The sequence below is a fragment of the Gigantopelta aegis genome, chromosome 10, assembly GCF_016097555.1.
Source record: "Gigantopelta aegis isolate Gae_Host chromosome 10, Gae_host_genome, whole genome shotgun sequence".
NCBI lineage: Eukaryota > Metazoa > Mollusca > Gastropoda > Neomphalida > Peltospiridae > Gigantopelta > Gigantopelta aegis.
In genome coordinates this window covers 11,412,073-11,429,734 of record NC_054708.1, presented here as the reverse complement: position 1 = coordinate 11,429,734, position 17,662 = coordinate 11,412,073, and the positions used below count along the sequence as shown (strand labels likewise).

At 40.0% G+C, this 17,662-nt stretch overlaps 1 long non-coding RNA gene across 1 annotated transcript; it reads right to left on the bottom strand.

Annotated features, from left to right (window-relative positions):
* Nucleotides 1-2,999: 2,999 nt before the first annotated feature.
* On the bottom strand, nt 3,000-16,692 carry LOC121382631. Its single transcript, XR_005959193.1, has 3 exons — nt 16,385-16,692; nt 7,252-7,299; nt 3,000-3,331 (listed from the first exon to the last, which is right to left on the bottom strand). It is a non-coding gene; the product is annotated as an uncharacterized LOC121382631 (long non-coding RNA).
* Between the last annotated feature and the right edge of the window lie 970 nt (nt 16,693-17,662).

The window sequence follows — 17,662 nt, the reverse complement described above, 5'->3', positions numbered from 1 at the left end:
TCAAATTTACCCATCCTGCATCTTCTGTCGCGGACACACGTCCTGGTCAAATCAGAGGTGTCCGGCTGGAGGTGGATGCACCGTGATTAGAAAGGACCTGTTGATACAGTACCCCGACTCTGTCTTGACGTATCCTAGGATCAGACTACCAACTGCCATCAGGAAGTTGACCACGACTTCTACAACTGTTCAGTTGCTGGTCTGAGCGCTCTTACAGCTCGATTCTCGTCGTATAACCCATTAGTTGTTAATCTGAGCGCTCTTACAGCTCGATTCTCGTCGTATAACCCATTAGTTGTTAATCTGAACGCAACCATCACAACAGATTTAGCAAACTTTCTGCTGGCAGTTGGTAGTCTGACCCTAGCATTAGATTCACAAAGTGAGCTGAGACACTAAACTTGTCCTTGTTGATGATTCGATTTTCAGTATGAATTTCGTGATCCCTTCGATGGTGAATAAAGCACTATCGTTAAAAGGGGCTGTGTTGAGTTTGTTGTCATTGTTAAAATACGTTTTAATTATTCAAATTCTATATTAAATACATTTTTCTGTGTAAAATAGCAGTGGGTGTGTTTTAAATGTGTTTCTGATTGTCTTAGTGTTTATACGATATTAAAACATCATTTATTTCCTAATTTATATATTTTTCTGTATAAATGGGAAATTTAAATCCACTTTGGACTACTTACAAACATTAGGACGACCAGAGACACATTGATGCAGGATTTTCAAATTATTTTATTTATAAAATTGAAACAGCCTTTATTACAAATGAAAATATACGTCATATAATGCCATCTCCTCATATTTGACTACAAGTTTGCAAACCACGTTTGGTCTGGTTTTAACTTTACGTTATTATTAAAGCTAAAAACGATGGACGCCTACTCCGATGTTTAGTATAACAATTTGTTATTAAGATTGCCACAAACTTGTTGACCTTTAAGTCAGTTTGTTTTGTTGAAAACCAGTTAAACTACCCGCGAGCGTTCGCCCCCACAATGGGCATGACGCCGTACAACAGCACATTGGTATGGAAGACCTATTTTAGGTGCGGGGTGCTGGTAAACACACTGGAAGATGGGGCTTAAAGAAACTGTCCTGAGTTCGCTGTCATTTTAAGTTGTCTCGCTCCGTGAATCCATGTCAAGTCAGTGTCAGGGTATTCTTGATCTGCTAAACACGCTATTGTTTTTCTAGATGGAAAATTTGGTGTATGTCTGTCCTTGTTGGGCTGCGCCCGGAGCTTATCAGTATTGCTCATCTACACGCAGATGCATCTTCTATACTTTGGAGCCAACTCGTCCAGGCAGACCAGTGATGGTTCTTCCGGATGTGGTTATGGCTCTTCCAGATGTGGTGATGGCTCTTCCGGATGTGGTGATGGTTCTTCCGAATGTGGTTATGGCTCTTCCAGATATGGTGATGGTTCTTCCGGGTGTGGGGATGGTCTTCCGGATGTGGTTATGGCTCTTCCAGATATGGTGATGGTTCTTCTGGATGGGCTGATGGTTCTTCCAGATGTGGTGTTGGCTCTTCTGGGTGAGGTGATGGTTCTTCCGGATGTGGTGATGGTTCTTCCGGATGGGCTGATGGTTCTTCCGGATGTGGTGTTGGTTCACCCGGATGTGGTGATGGTTCTTCCGGATGGGCTGATGGTTCTTCCAGATGTGGTGTTGGCTCTTCTGCGTGAGGTGGTGGTTCTTCCAGATGTGGTGTTGGCTCTTCTGGGTGAAGTGGTGGTTCTTCCAGATGTGGTGTTGGCTCTTCTGCGTGAGGTGGTGGTTCTTTCAGATGTGGTGTTGGCTCTTCTGGGTGAGGTGGTGGTTCTTCCAGATGTGGTGTTGGCTCTTCTGGGTGAGGTGGTGGTTCTTCCAGATGTGGTGTTGGCTCTTCTGGGTGAGGTGGTGGTTCTTCCAGATGTGGTGTTGGCTCTTCTGCGTGAGGTGGTGGTTCTTCCAGATGTGGTGTTGGCTCTTCTGGGTGAGGTGGTGGTTCTTCCAGATGTGGTGTTGGCTCTTCTGGGTGAGGTGGTGGTTCTTCCAGATGTGGTGTTGGCTCTTCTGCGTGAGGTGGTGGTTCTTCCAGATGTGGTGTTGGCTCTTCTGGGTGAGGTGGTGGTTCTTCCAGATGTGGTGTTGGCTCTTCTGCGTGAGGTGGTGGTTCTTTCAGATGTGGTGTTGGCTCTTCTGGGTGAGGTGGTGGTTCTTCCAGATGTGGTGTTGGCTCTTCTGGGTGAGGTGGTGGTTCTTCCAGATGTGGTGTTGGCTCTTCTGCGTGAGGTGGTGGTTCTTCCAGATGTGGTGTTGGCTCTTCTGGGTGAGGTGGTGGTTCTTCCAGATGTGGTGTTGGCTCTTCTGGGTGAGGTGGTGGTTCTTCCAGATGTGGTGTTGGCTCTTCTGCGTGAGGTGGTGGTTCTTCCAGATGTGGTGTTGGCTCTTCTGGGTGAGGTGGTGGTTCTTCCAGATGTGGTGTTGGCTCTTCTGGGTGAGGTGGTGGTTCTTCCAGATGTGGTGTTGGCTCTTCTGGGTGAGGTGGTGGTTCTTCCAGATGTGGTGTTGGCTCTTCTGCGTGAGGTGGTGGTTCTTCTAGATGTGGTGTTGGCTCTTCTGGGTGAGGTGGTGGTTCTTCCGGATGTGGTGATGGTTCTTCCGGAAGTGATAACGACTATTCCAGATGTGGTGATGGTTCTTCCGGAAGTGATAATGGCTATTCCGGAAGTGGTGATGGCTCTTCTGTAAATGGTGATGGTTATTCCGGAAGTGGTGATGGTTCTTTCGTAAATGGTGATGGTTCAGCGCTGCTTGATTGGCTTCTCGGTGAAAGCGATTTCATTTTAACTTACTTTGGTGCTTATATCCAATTAAGGTTCAAGCATGCTGTCCTGGGCATACACCTCAGCTATCTATGCTGTCTGTCAGGGCAGTGGGTTAGTTGTTAGTGGTTAGTGATTAGTGAGAGAGAAGATGGTGTACTGGTCTTACCCACTGAGCCGTTAAAACTCGCTCTGGGTGGGAGCTTGTATCGGGCTACGAACCCAGTACCTACTAGCCTTACGTCCGATGGCTTAAACACGACACCACCGAGGCCGGTGAAGTGAAAGCGATCACTTTGATTTTCTTTTATAGGTTACTTTCCAGGGCCGCCTTTCACGAAGCGATCTAGCCCTAACATCACTGTATGTGCATAGCTACCGTATAGACTTAATGTGATTTTAACGTTAAGATCGTTTCGTGGAACGGAGCCCAGGTCACTGGTTCAACTTGGAAATCACAGTTGGTGCGGACGGGGACCTGAGGAGCTAAAGACGATGAAGATTCCGGGCAATCTGGAGGAAAGTTGTTATCCACATGTAATGACTCAATACTGAAATGACGTAGAAATGACCACCCCTGTGCCGCCGGTATTGGTATCCCGCCCCAAATGCCGCCCTTCCTCTGGGTTTCCTCAGTGTAAATGAAGCCAACACTCATGGTAAACCACACGAAACTCAACGATATTGCACCCACAGTTACACATCATGCCCACCTCCTCCCACCCGTCTCCCCTCCAGAACATCTGAATAAAATAACGCTATAAAGTATACGCTGAATAAAAAGAAAATAATAATAAAATATTTTAAATTATTTTAATGTTAGAGGGCGGGACGTAGCTCAGTGATAAGGCACTTGCCTGATGTGCGGACAGCCTTGGATCGATCCCCGTCGGTGGGCTATTTTTCGTTCCAGCCAATTCACAACGGTTGGTATATCAAAGGCCATGGTGTGTGCTTTCCTGTCTGTGCGATTTGGCGTATAAAAGATCCCTTGCTACTAATGGGAAAATGTAACGGGTTTTCTCTCTAAAGCTTTATTGGTGTTGTTATACAAAACAAACATTCACTTTTTTCTTTCAGTGTTACGTCAGATAACCACTTTTTTGTTAACGTACCCATATGGTGTAATTAAAATGTAATATAATACACAATAAGCTCTAGAATGATTCGATTGTCAGGAAAATAATATTGAATTCACTGTATTAATCATTAGGTATAATGTGACAAAAGTGTTTGATGTGTGAGAAACACGACCCAGAGAATAATAGAGGAAAATAAAACTACCTTAGGGAAAAATGTTTTAAATATTTTAGCCATTGAGTATGGACTAGAATTAATTAACCTTGTATGAAGCAAATGAATATCATTTAATGAAACAGGTGTAGGATACTGGATGGAACAGTTAAAGTTTGTTTGTTTGTTTTGTTTAACGGCATCACTAGAGCACATTGATTTAATAATTATCGGCTATTGGATGTCAAACATTTGGTTACTCTGACATATAGTCTTAGAGAGGAAACCCGCTACATTTTTCCATTAGTAGGTAGAGATCTTTTACATGCACCATCCCACAGACAGTATAGCACATACCATGGCCTTTGACATACCAGTCGTGGTGCACTGGCTGGAACGAGAAATAGCCCAGTGGGCCCACTGACGGGGATCGATCCTAGACCGACCGTGCTGGTTGAATCAAAGACATAATCCAAATTAAACACCAGTGGGGATCGGTGGTGGTAGTGGTGGAAAAATGCATATAAAAGATCCCTTGCTGCATTGGGAAAAATATAGCGGGTTTCTTCTGATGAGTACCTGTCAGAATTACTAAATGTTTGACATCCAGTAGTCGATGATTAATTAATCAATGTCCTCATCGGTGTTGTTAAAGAAACAAACTTTAACTTTTATACATATGAAATGAGACAGAATTTCTGCCATATTTGGATATACTAGTATATGAAAAAGTAATAGGAATTAAACAGTTTTATTTTGCACGAAGAACGTGGACAAATACAAATAATGACTGATCGAATCTCCGTATTAAAACGTTAAACAACCCACTGAACCATTCGTGATGTAGAAGGTCTCAATAATTTTGTGCCATAGACATATTATCAAGATAAAAGAGTTTCTACTATTTTAGTGTAATAACAAGGAAATACGAGCTCACCCTGGGGAACCACTCTGAATACACGATATTGATTGCTCGTTGATTTCCGGCGGTGTTCGTTTACATTGAAATGTTCGGCGTGTCACGAGCAATTTGTTTAAATCGATGATAATTCTTCCGGCGTGTTGTGACATGGCGGAAACTAACGAGTGCAGCGGAGACATCGTGAATCTGGACAAGTTCTTGTATAACAAAAGGTCGATGGACATAATTAAGTGGATGATAAAACCTCTCATTCTACATTTTGTTTTAAACAGACACGATCATAAGTGTGGGTACTATAACTTACTTAAGTACCCGACAGATAGCCATGGGTACACTCGATGGACATAATTAAGTGGATGATAAAACCTCTTATTCTACTTTTTTTTTAAACCGACACGATCATAACTACGGGTACTATAACGTCTTACTTGAGTACCCTTGAGTAAGTGGAAACAAAAGAAAGAAATGTTTTATTTAACGACGCACTCAACACATTGTATTTACGGTTATATGGTGTCAAACATATGGTTAAGGACCACACATATTGAGAGAGGAAACCCGCTGTCGCCACTTCAAGGGCTACTCTCTTTTCGATTAGCAGCAAGGGATCATTTATATGCACCATCCCACAGACAGGGAAGTACATACCATGGCCTTTGATATACCAGTCATTGTGCACTGTCTGGAACGAGAAATAGCCCAATGGGCCCACCGACGGGGATCGATCCCACTAGTATAAGTGGATGATAAAACCTTTCATTATAAATTTAGTTTTTCAACAGATACTATCATAACTGTGGATAGTATAACATTATTTAGCTCAAGTATCCGAGAGATAACCATGGGAACAGTCGATAAACATAATTAAGTGGATGATAAAACCTTTCATTCTAAATTTTGATATAAGCAGATCCGATCATAATTGTGAGTTACGAGTTTGTTTTATTTAACGACACCACCAGAGCACATCGATTTATTAATCATCGGCTATTCAAATATTTTCGTAATTTTGATAGATTCTACGTTTTTCCATTAGTGTCAAGCCTGGAGGGATCCTTCATATGCACCAAAGAGAATAGCACAATAACTGTGGGTGCTGTTAAATTACTTAGTTCCAGTACCCGACAGTTATCCATGGGAACAGCTTGTTAAAACACCCTTTGGACTCTACTTTGTAAAGAGATGAAACTTAGACATGTCTGATGGTTTTGTCGTTCAGGGTACATCTGGCAGGTTACATTCTACATTGTATTTTGGGAATCTTTGTTTTCATTTCGAACAAAAAACCCTCACAATGCAAAACACACAACAGGTCAGTTTAGCGAAAACGTATACAACAATCACACACGCATACATTATTATTGTAAAATAAAATAAACGGATGCGTGTATAGTCGGGTTTCGGCTATACAAGTGTAAACATGAGAAAAGTTTGTGAAAAAATACACTGTCGCCAATATGGGTATATTACTGCAGTTCACTATAGTCACTGACAAAAACAAAAGTCAGTGTTGTTGTTGTTATTGTTGTTGTGTAAAATGAAACTATTTTTATATAAAAAAAAATACGGATTGAATATGTAATAGCTTGTCTTTAGGTCTTGTAAAATGTTCTGAAAATGCAGAACAAACGATTTTAAACAGATTACTTTTCATTGCCATTTGCCAGCATGTTCTTCTAAAAAAACCCAATTATACCCCTACCATGTTCCATGTGACGAATCTATATCCGTGAAGCATTTGATGGACAGATCGATGGATGGATGGATGAACAGATGGATGGACAGATAGATGGGCAGATGAATGGATGGATGGATGGATGGACAGATGGATGGATGAACAATTGGATGGACAGATGGATGGATGGATGGATGGATGGATGGATGGATGGATGGATGGATGGATGGATGGATGGATGGATGGATGGATGGATGGGTGGGTGGGCGGATGGGTGGACGGATGGACGGATGGACGGATTGACGGACGGACGGACGGACGGACGGACGGACGGACGGACGGATGGATGGATGGATGGATGGACAGATGGGCGGATGGATGGATGGATGAATAATATCGGCCACCGTGTGTTAAAAGTGATGCGAATGTACGCTTATGACTGTACGTGCGAATGAGTTGGCGTGTGTGTGTATTTGGCTATAAAGCTGATCGAACAAAGTAAGCGAAGTGACTAAAACGCAGTACCCGTGATTAATACATAGCACTGACAGGTATACATCAATGACACTTGTCTTTAAAAGAATCCAAGAAATTAGTTCCTACCTCGTATATAAACTGTAGCACATCAAAACTGTAAACCCGAAACGAAATCTGTCAATAAAAATAAACTAGTAAACAATTATACGTTGCTTAGGAAATGTCATGTGTAAGCATTTAATGACGTCATAATGTTCATGTGATCTTTAACCGAGGTCCTTACGAAATTTGAGAGACCTACTTTCCCTCTATCCCCCCTCTATCCCCCTATCTCTCTCTCTCTCTCTCTCTCTCTCTCTCTCTCTCTCTCTCTCTCTCTCTCTCTCTCTCTCTCTCTCTCTCTCTCTCTATATATATATATATATATATATATATTCTATGTATCTATCTCTCTGTCTGTCTGTCTGTCTGTCTCGATCCTAGTCGGTGGACTATTTATCATTCTAGCCAGTGCTCCACGACTGATATATCAAAGGTTGTGGTATGTGCGATCCTATCTGTGGGATGGTTTTAGATAAAAGATTCCTTGCTATACTAATGAAAATAAAATGTTGCGGGTTTCCTCTCTAAGACTATATGTTAAAATTACCAAATGGTTGACATCCAAAAGCCGATGATTAATAAATCAATGTGCTTTAGTGGTGTCGTTAAACAAAAAACCCTTTAACTGAACTTCTTTAATTCAAAACGTTCTGCAACGCATGCCAACGGACGCCTCTCCACCACCCACCACCCCCACTTCACAACATACACAGATCTGCCCCCCCCCCTTTATAGTCCATGAGCCAGAGGGGTCGGTCGGTACCACCGGGGGGGGGGGGGGGGGGACGAATGTTCATAGTGATTTTTGTCAAGGCCTACATTCCTAGGGAGGGAAAATATATGATAGCATTGCAGGACTCACAGCTTTATGTGTGTATCTAACCGTTTTGTGACCCTACCCCATTTCCACGACAGTTATATTTTTACAGAATTGCTAAATGGTGACTATATCAAAAGCATTGTAAAATATTTGTCAGGGCATTTAGGAAAACAAAATTTGGACGTTTGGGAGATAATGGATTGGAAAATTCAGAAAGATTACCAATATTGAAATCCTTTGAGAATTAAGGTCTCATATAACATTTTTTCTGTAACGTTACAAAATACAATTCACACAGTTTTATTTTTCACTAGAAATTTAACATAAAGTTTAGGCTCAGCACCTCGAATATTCTCTTTAAATGTTCTAATTACAACAGAAGTTCATTTGGACATCCAGTTATTATTTACATCCTATAAATAACGTTTTGTTGCATTTGCTGTGTAATTACACATTTTACAACCCTACCCCTATTTCCTCAACAGCAATATTTCAATGGAATTGATAACAGTGACTAAATAAAACATAGTATAAAATATTTATTAGGATGGGCGAGGCGAAAATAAGAGAAAAGCACATTAGTGGAATATGAATTTCAGAAACAGAAGCAATCGTGTCATTCCTAGAGGGTTAGGTACTCAAGTAACACATTTTTTACATTACGTAATACAATTTGCACCATTTCTCAACAGTAATTTCACTTGAAGTTTAGGGTGACATATTCCAATGTTCCATTTCAGGGATTTTATTGCACACAAATCTATATTAGGCTGCTAAATACTACTACATTTAAAGTGAATTTGACGTTATATGTTGGTGAGATGCCATTAAAATGATCTCTCATTAGACTAAAACCGATTAAAAGTCTACGTTATTGATTTAAACCCATATTGATCATGTATTTATTATTATCTTTGTAATATAACCATAACAAAGGTATTATTGTTTAAAATTGTATCTTTATACAGAGTCCGTGGAAGATATTACATATCATAACTTGACCACACCCAAATAGACATACTGTTGACTCCACAACTTAAAAGATCAAAACAACACATTTTTATTATATTCAAGTTTACCTATTTATTAATTGCATTAATACATTGGTGAGTGATTCAGCTGTATACTTTTCCTATAATTTAATATTAATGCATTACTACCTTCATAATTATGTTGAACTATTCCAGACATTGAAAATAACATGACAGGGTGTGTCATACTCCCTGCTGAAGACAAACGATAGAGCTTTATGTCTCCTGAAACTAGAGGCTACCACGAGTTAGCACTTCAATATGTTTCAACCACCATTTAGCTTGCTATCGGCAAACTCAAACTTGTCCATTTAAAATTTTGGGACCTCTTTACAAAATCCTGGATTCGACCCTTTTTCCATATATACATGTATGTGTATCAGAGCGAAAGTTTCCTTGACATCAAATTCATTGTCTCAATTAAACATAAATATGTTAAAGACCCTAATACATGATATTGTTATCATGATGTGCACCCATTGTGTGTCACTTACAACTATTTCTGTTTACAAAAGACAGTTTACGTACGTCGACCTTTAAACGTCTCTTCACACTCCACTTAGGTCTGCTAATTGTGAAACACAACAGACTTTCTGCTTCGTCTTTGTGTCTAATAGCCGCCTAATTTGAGTTTCTGCATGGAGTTTTCTCTTTGAAATTGGACGACACGACAAATGGTGGTATGCTTTTCGCGATTATCAGACTAGCTTGTTCAATGAGTTAAGATACACAATTCCTAATGTCTAGTTCTTTGTTGTAGATAACGGAGAGTCTTGTGGTATCGGCCACCAAACCTAATGTTGATTATGTACGTTACTGTTGGTAAATTACTTGTACTTTTCTTTATGTACGTTACTGTTGGTACGTTACTGTGTGTACGTTACTTTATGTACGTTACTGTTGGTGCCTTAATTTTCGTATACGAGGGCTGTCCTAAACAACCACGTCTTTTAGTGGGAAAATACACCACATTCGTTATTATATTGAAAATATTTCAAGAGCTCCAGCGTTTTCTAGTTTATCCAATATGGTGTACGACAGCCATCTTGGATTTAAAGGTCAACATGATCTGAAATTTAAAAAAAAACTCCACCGGAAGATCAACCACAACATCGGGTATCCTCTGTTTACTGAAAATACACCTTCTACATGATTCTAGATCGATATTCAATATGGCCCCCGGTGACCCTCTGGAATTTGGCCCTCGTGTGCAGTTAGCAGGGACTACATGTATGGCCATGTACAATGGGAGCTAAATTCCATTTAGACGTCCCATAGAGTTGAAATCACTCTCAAGGTCAGGTCAGGTCATAGGGTTTTACGTGCACAGTTAGAACAAGCTATTGTATCGCACGCCTGTCCTGGGCGCAGTTGCCAGCCTCAGCCAGCTCCTCCGTCCAGGGAGTTCGTGGTATAAACAGTCAACAACTAAACAAAATACAAAAACAAACAAATAATGTCGTGTGATATTTCCTCTTGTGTTTTAATCCCATGCACGTTTAAATTCCCTTACTAAGTAAGGGAACTGATCTTACTACACAAACAAATCCCAAAATGGGAAACGTTTAACGATTTATCGCTTTCGTCACAATTAGATAAATCTATTAAAGTTTTGGCAACATCCCTGCCCCTTCATCGGGGGATTGTAAATCTCTTAGTTCTTTACATTATATTAATTTTTATCTAATATCCGTGTAATTTAAATATAACGATTTCAACGAAATTGCCTTTTGTACTTAAGTTCGTTTTGTTTAACGATACCGCCAGAGCACAGTAATGAATCATCGGTTGTTGAATGTAAAACATTTGGTACGGTAATTTCGATCGTAATTTAGAGGAAACCCTCTACATTTATCATTTAGTAGCCAGGGATCTTTTATATGCATTTTACCACGGACAGGACAGCGCGTACCATGGTTTTTGATATACCAGTCATGGAGCACTAGTTGGGAAGGCAAAATAATCTCAATCAGATAATGGGTCCACTGAGGAGGTTCGATCCTGCGACCAAAGGATCTCATGGTCAGACAAGCGGTCTGCGGTCTACCGACAGAACTGGACAGGTTTTGTGGCGCAAGTAAAATTTCGTGCACATGATGGATGTCCTTCAATTTTCAGTGAATAAAAAAGGTGGGTTTTTTTGTTTGACGACACCACTAGAGCACGTTCATTAATTAATCATCGGCTACTGGATGTCAAACATTTGGTAATTCTCACACGTAGTCATCAGAGGAAACCCGCTACTTTTTTTCCTAATGCAGTAAGGGATCTTTTATATGCACTTTCCCACAGACAGAAATACACATACCACGGCCTTTGACCAGTTGTGGTGCACTGGTTGGAACGAAAAAAAAAAACAATCAGCTGAATGGATCCACTGAGGTGGTTCGATCCTGCGACGCAAGCACCTAAAGCGATCTCTCCACCTTTAGTGAACAAGTCACGTTAATAGCGTTACACTTTTCCAACATTGAGTTTAAGCCATTCGTCCATTATTCCACTTTAGCCAAGTAAATAAAACTGTGAACTAGTACATGTGACAATTAGAGACAAGGACTGGGATGTGGAGGTGGAACGCGAAAGACAATGAAACTTATGAGGAGCTGCCAGAGCGAGGAAAGTTGGCGGGGTGTATGGATGAGGCAGGTCGAGGTGCACCCAACTTTTGATAGAAAAGTGAACACCACAAGTCCTGTGATTGGTGATAAATGTGAATGTTTTGGTTGTAAAAAAAAATGTTTCATCTGGGTAAAAACAAATATGCAATTTTATTTCATCTAGTACCACTGTGTCAAGTAGCCTTTTACTTAGAATATGTATGGGGTACCTGTTAAAAAAAAGTACTCGAAGTTTGTGCGGAACTAGGGTAGTCATAGATGCTACCCGTTATCTCAGAAATGAGCAGCTTGACCACCAATTTTTTCTGATTAATTTTAAGGGTGAGGGTGGAAATATTTATATCCGTGGCGTTTATGTCGATTAATACGCTGCAGGTAGGAGTTTTAGCTACATATGTTACTTTTGTCGTCTATGGGATTTGATTTGGTAGTATACACCCTCTGGTTTGAAATATTACAAAAAAACAGCATTCAAAGCACTCATTTGCAAACCGCTCATACTGTCGCACGGCTGTCACGGTGAATAGCGTTATGTGTGAACCAGTAGAATGTCACAGTTAGTTTGACGAAAATCTACAATACTGGATTGTTCCATCATCACAGACGGTGTCATTCATTATTGATCCCATTGTGTTTTCGTTCCGCCTCACGAGTTATGTAGACACCTTTCGGAAACTGATAGTTTACTCTGGCGAGATATAATCGCCGTACAAGATTTTCCTCTTACATTTAGTTCAGGGCGGATCAAGAGGGGAGATTTCATCCGGCTTAAGCTCCCCTTCCACTAATACTTTTATTGGGTTTTTTTCTTCTTCTACCACTGGTTCCGGTGAAAAATATGATAGCAATAAAATTAAGTCAATTCCCTTCTCCCCACCTATGAAACTGTGGTCCATCCCTGTGAACAGTAATTTAATAACCCTTTGTGGTGTGCTCATTGAAGCCATAAATTAATATAGTAATGACATTTCAAGGCGAATATCTGTTTACCGAGCGCCTGGTAATGATTTATTAAACGAGGTATTGGTGATAATAAGCGATCAAAATACAATACAGTGATTTCAAATAAAATATTCTCATTGTGTGTTTACGTTTAGGCGGGTGCCCATGGGTGAGTGGAATTCCCCAATTGAAACAGATTATAGCTGTGATAACAATAACGTAATCAAACCAAATGGCTTTTCGTGTACTCATATATTATGCACTAAAATGTTAGCATACCAATATCTGTGATGAAAACACAACATACTTAAACAAAATATTCGACACCGGTAATGGCCAGTCAAAGCACTAGGGTTTTAAAATGAATAATGGGCGTCAAGTGAAAAATAATAGGTTTTTCAAACGTGTAATATACACGAGAAACACTATTATTTTAATTAATAACTTTTTACCTTACTTTGATGGTTACTGTAGTGGTACAAATAGTCACACATGACATGCAATAAAATTATAAATATTATAAACCTTCTTTTTTTTTGCAAAATGTTTATGTTGCCTTTTATCAGTATAACTTTGTATTCATTCGAAAGTTAAAGTTTATATTGTTTAACGACACCACTCGAGCACATTGATTTCAGATTCAGTTAGCAGCAAGGCATCTATTATATCCCACGGGGTTAATATCACATATCACGGTTTTTGTCATAACCGTTGTGGGGTACGGGTTGGTACGGAATATGAAAAGCAATCAGACAATGGGTCCACTGACGTGTTTCGACCCAACGACGCACGCAACTCAGGCGAGCGCTTTACCGACTATGCTAGATCGCGCTCTATTTGTTTCATTTAAATGTGTAAAACGGGCCGAGGCATAGCCCAGTGGTAAACGCACGCCTGATGCGCGGTCGATCTCGATTCGATCCCCGTCGATGAGTTATATGTCTGAGTTATGACTCGTCCCAGCCTGTGCATCACGATAGGTACATTAAAGGCTGTGGTATGTGCTAAACTGTCTATGGGATGTTTCATATAAAAGATCCCTTGGTACTAATGGAAAACAAAAATATAGCGGGTTTTCTCTCTAAGACTAGACGTCAAAATTGTTTAAAGGCGCTAAGGACACTAAGTTTGGTTAAGTTACAAACCTGTAACACATTTGGATAATGTTATAAGAGAGTGAAACAAGAGTCTGTGATGTTGAAACGGTGAAATACCGCCAACAATAGACTGAAACTCGACTCCATAACTGTTACTTCTCAAACGCACCAGCGTTTTTAAAAATAAAAGAATGCATTCTGTGGTATTAGAAACACTAGGATGACCAGAAAAACTTCGGTTGTACAGAAATGGATAATCTAACCAATAAAATATAAGTAAAGTTTGATTTCAGTGATCATAAACGGCTCTAATAGTGAAACATATGCCTATAGTGTTTAAAAACCAGGGTCTCTCCCTTTAAAATCCAATAGCTGATGATTAATGAATCAATGTGCTCTAGTTGAGTCGTTGAACAAAACAAACTAACTTTTTTTGCTCTGTCCTGTATTTTAATATCTTTCTATCTGATTATTTTGTAGATTGCAAATATATTACACATAATCTATTATTGATTTCGAAGCAAATTAATATTACAAACCTTACAACGCATTTACATTTGTTAACATATAACATTTTGAATAGTCCTGATAATGTAATCTTTTCGTTAGGATATAAACATAAACGGAATAATATCCAATTCCCAGATGTCATGCATAATATGGTTATTGATGTAAAATGGTTAACCTTGCCAAAAGAATATGGAAAATAAATCTCGATTTAAAAAATTAATGTCTATCTAAATTCGATTTTTCATAGCATTCAGAAATTGAACAAAAAAACGGACTCATCAAATGGGTTCATTCTGGAAGTGGTTCGTTGGCGGAAATATATGTGTTTTTAATAGTGAAATGCATTCGTCAAATTGAAATTCGACACGACCTGGAGGATTATTTATTTATAAAACTAATAAACCAAATAATAAAGTTCTGCTTTAATCAAGATGACAAAGGACTCAGCGATTTTTAATTCCATTGCCCTAATGGCAGGTGTTTGACAGACCCAAAGTCGTCCATAGAAATATGTTCAAAGGATAGTGATGGGGAGGGTGTTAGGGACCAATTTTAACAATGTCAAAATTTTGTCTAATGATAGCGTCAGACTGTCAACTGGCACGGCGAAGTTGGCTAAATCGACGGTTGCGTGGTAATTTCTCCAACTGCCAACTAAAGATGGGTGCGCTCAGATTAACAACTAATGGTTCGTAGAAGTAGTGTACGACGAGAATCGAGTTGTAAGAGCGCTCAGCCAAGCAACTGGACAGTCGTAGAAGTCGTGAGAGCAGAACGTTGGCCACCTTTGTCGTGGCAGTTGGTAGTCTGAGGCTAGCATTAGTGGACTATTTTCAAAGGATAGTGAAGGGTGGTAGGGACCACCTTTAACAGATCAGTATTTAGTGTTAATGATTTAAAAAAATAGTGATGGGAAGGGTATTAGGTACCAACTTTAATAGTGTCTCTATATTAGTGTTGATATTTTCAAAGGGTAGTGTAGTGGAGGGTGTTAGGGACCAACTTCAACAGTGTCAGTATCTTGTCTTAGTGTTAATATTTTCAAAGGATAGTGTAGGGAAGGGTGTTAGCTATCAATTTTTAAAATGTCTTCGTGGGCTGAACTATTTTCATAGGATACTGATCGGGGGTGGGGGTGGGGTGGTGATTAAGGACTAACTTTAAAAGTATCGGTACCTTGTTACTGTTAATATTTTCAAAGGACAGTGATGGGGAGTGTGTTAGGGATCAATCGACACCAGGAGAGGAGTTGAACATTGCCATGAGCGAGACTCCATAGGCGGCGTCTCCCGTCCTCCACCCCGTCCTCCACCTTTGCATTCGTCTCCGTCGAGACCTCCACCCCCGGGGGACTCCGTTGAGATGAATAAGGAAGTTGATGTTGTGAAACGGAAGGCCGCCACTCCACTCCTCCGAGTGACCAACCAGCCAAGGCACGGCCTTCCGCTTCTGGCCGAGGCATGGACTTCGCCGCAAGGTGTCTCGCAGTCAGCAAAATCAAGAGCCAGTACTCTGAGTATTCTACTTTGTTGGTGACACACCACACTGCCGGGAGGTATCCAGGAGGGAATTTCCAAGCGCTTCTCCGACGACAGTGAGGTGGTCATCCACGATACAGACGGGATGGAACGCTTTGCCTAGTGGTGGCGACTCGCCAGGATGGTCTGTACAGACAGGGAATCCTCTTCAGGGATATGGACAACAACACCGTGCACAGAGTTCTCAAGATCATCGCCGGCGACCATTACGTGGAACTTACAAAAACCCTGCTAGGTCACAGGTGGAGGAAACTTGTGCCACACTTCAACGGCAACATTTCATCTTGTCTCCGTAGGCGCCAACCTCTCCGAGAACCTTCGCCTCTAGGTAAGGGCTTAGTCGGACTTTAAACTTTTTGGCCGTAGTTCAAAATTTTATGTTTATTTTTATATATATAAATAGTCCGACGCACTTTATTTTGGCAGCCCGTTTAACTTGCTCAAATCACCTTAAAACCTTTTCGACCGAGCTTTTTAAATTTTATGTTTGGACTTTTTATGCCAAACATGAGTAGAGTGAGTGAATCAGTCGCTTTTGGTCTTATATCTTTGACCTAAGTTCTAAATTTTTATTTCCAAATTCCGCCCACCTAAAACGTACCTCCACCTCCTGTCCCGGACTTAGTCACTGGCGATGTCATCGGTTGCAACGCAAACGGCTATTCTCGTAGGAGACACTCGTATCGTGTGACATCGCCTTTAATATATTAATTGAGATTCATCAAATCGCCATATAGGCTCCTCCTATTATTATAGCACATACATCCCTATTTTAATCAATCGAAATATACTAGTACATGTATATTCTACTATACCTAATATTATTGACTTATTGTATATATGTATTTTTTCTCTGTCCATTCATTGTATTTCTATATACATGTATTTATATAATTTAACTATTCATATACTATATTATTTACTATTTAATGTTCTCCTGTAAACCCTGTCCTGTCTTGTCACATATTATATTATGTAATTGTTCATGTTTCCCCATATGCCGTTGCCTAACGGCCTGGGTGTAATAAAGTTCTGTTCTGTTCTTTCTCGTTAGCAACGAGGACTATTTTGTGAACATTTAGGTACATCTAAGAGTATATCATAGACTGTATGCTAAAGAGTCGTTAAGACCATTAATACTTTCCAAATAGTATCTCAAAAAGGAGGTTGTGACAAGGTTTCGGTTTGTCTCTTGAATCACTATCGCATGTAGAACTATCACTCTCCAAGACCATATATCTTCCATATGCCGTTATTTCCTCTTTGCTACAATGAAACAAAAGAATAACGAAACAAACAAAACCGAAATATATGATGCTGGTTTAATTTCTTTGCTGTTATGGTTTGTTTGCAGATAGCAGAAAACAAGAAAACAAAACATACGCATTACACCTGGCGTGCGTGGATTCATGTGTTATACATTTATTATGTGTACAACAGTGATTCAGGGCTCCTATCCATGGCTATTTTTGTGATCTGGGATCACAAAAAAAGGGGTGGGGAAGAATGGGGAAAATATCAACAAGAAAATAACATAAAAACAACAACACAGTAATAATTAATAGTAACTAAAGCAAGCCAAACGTTTTAATTACAAAGTTCGTGAACTGCAACACTTTAAAAAAAAAAAAAAAAGAACAGAACTTTGTTCATTGCATTTAATTTTTAAAAATATAATACGCAGACCTTTAGACAGAATAGAACAATAATGTAAGGTGGTGAAGAAAAACATCATGTCTAGATTAATCAAACAACTAATTACACGTGCAACACCACGCAAAGATGTCTCTGTTATCGTGGGAAAACATGGCGACTCCCGTAAAGGACAATACACACGGGGCATTTTCTCACGGTAGGTCACGTGACGGCACCCGCGCGT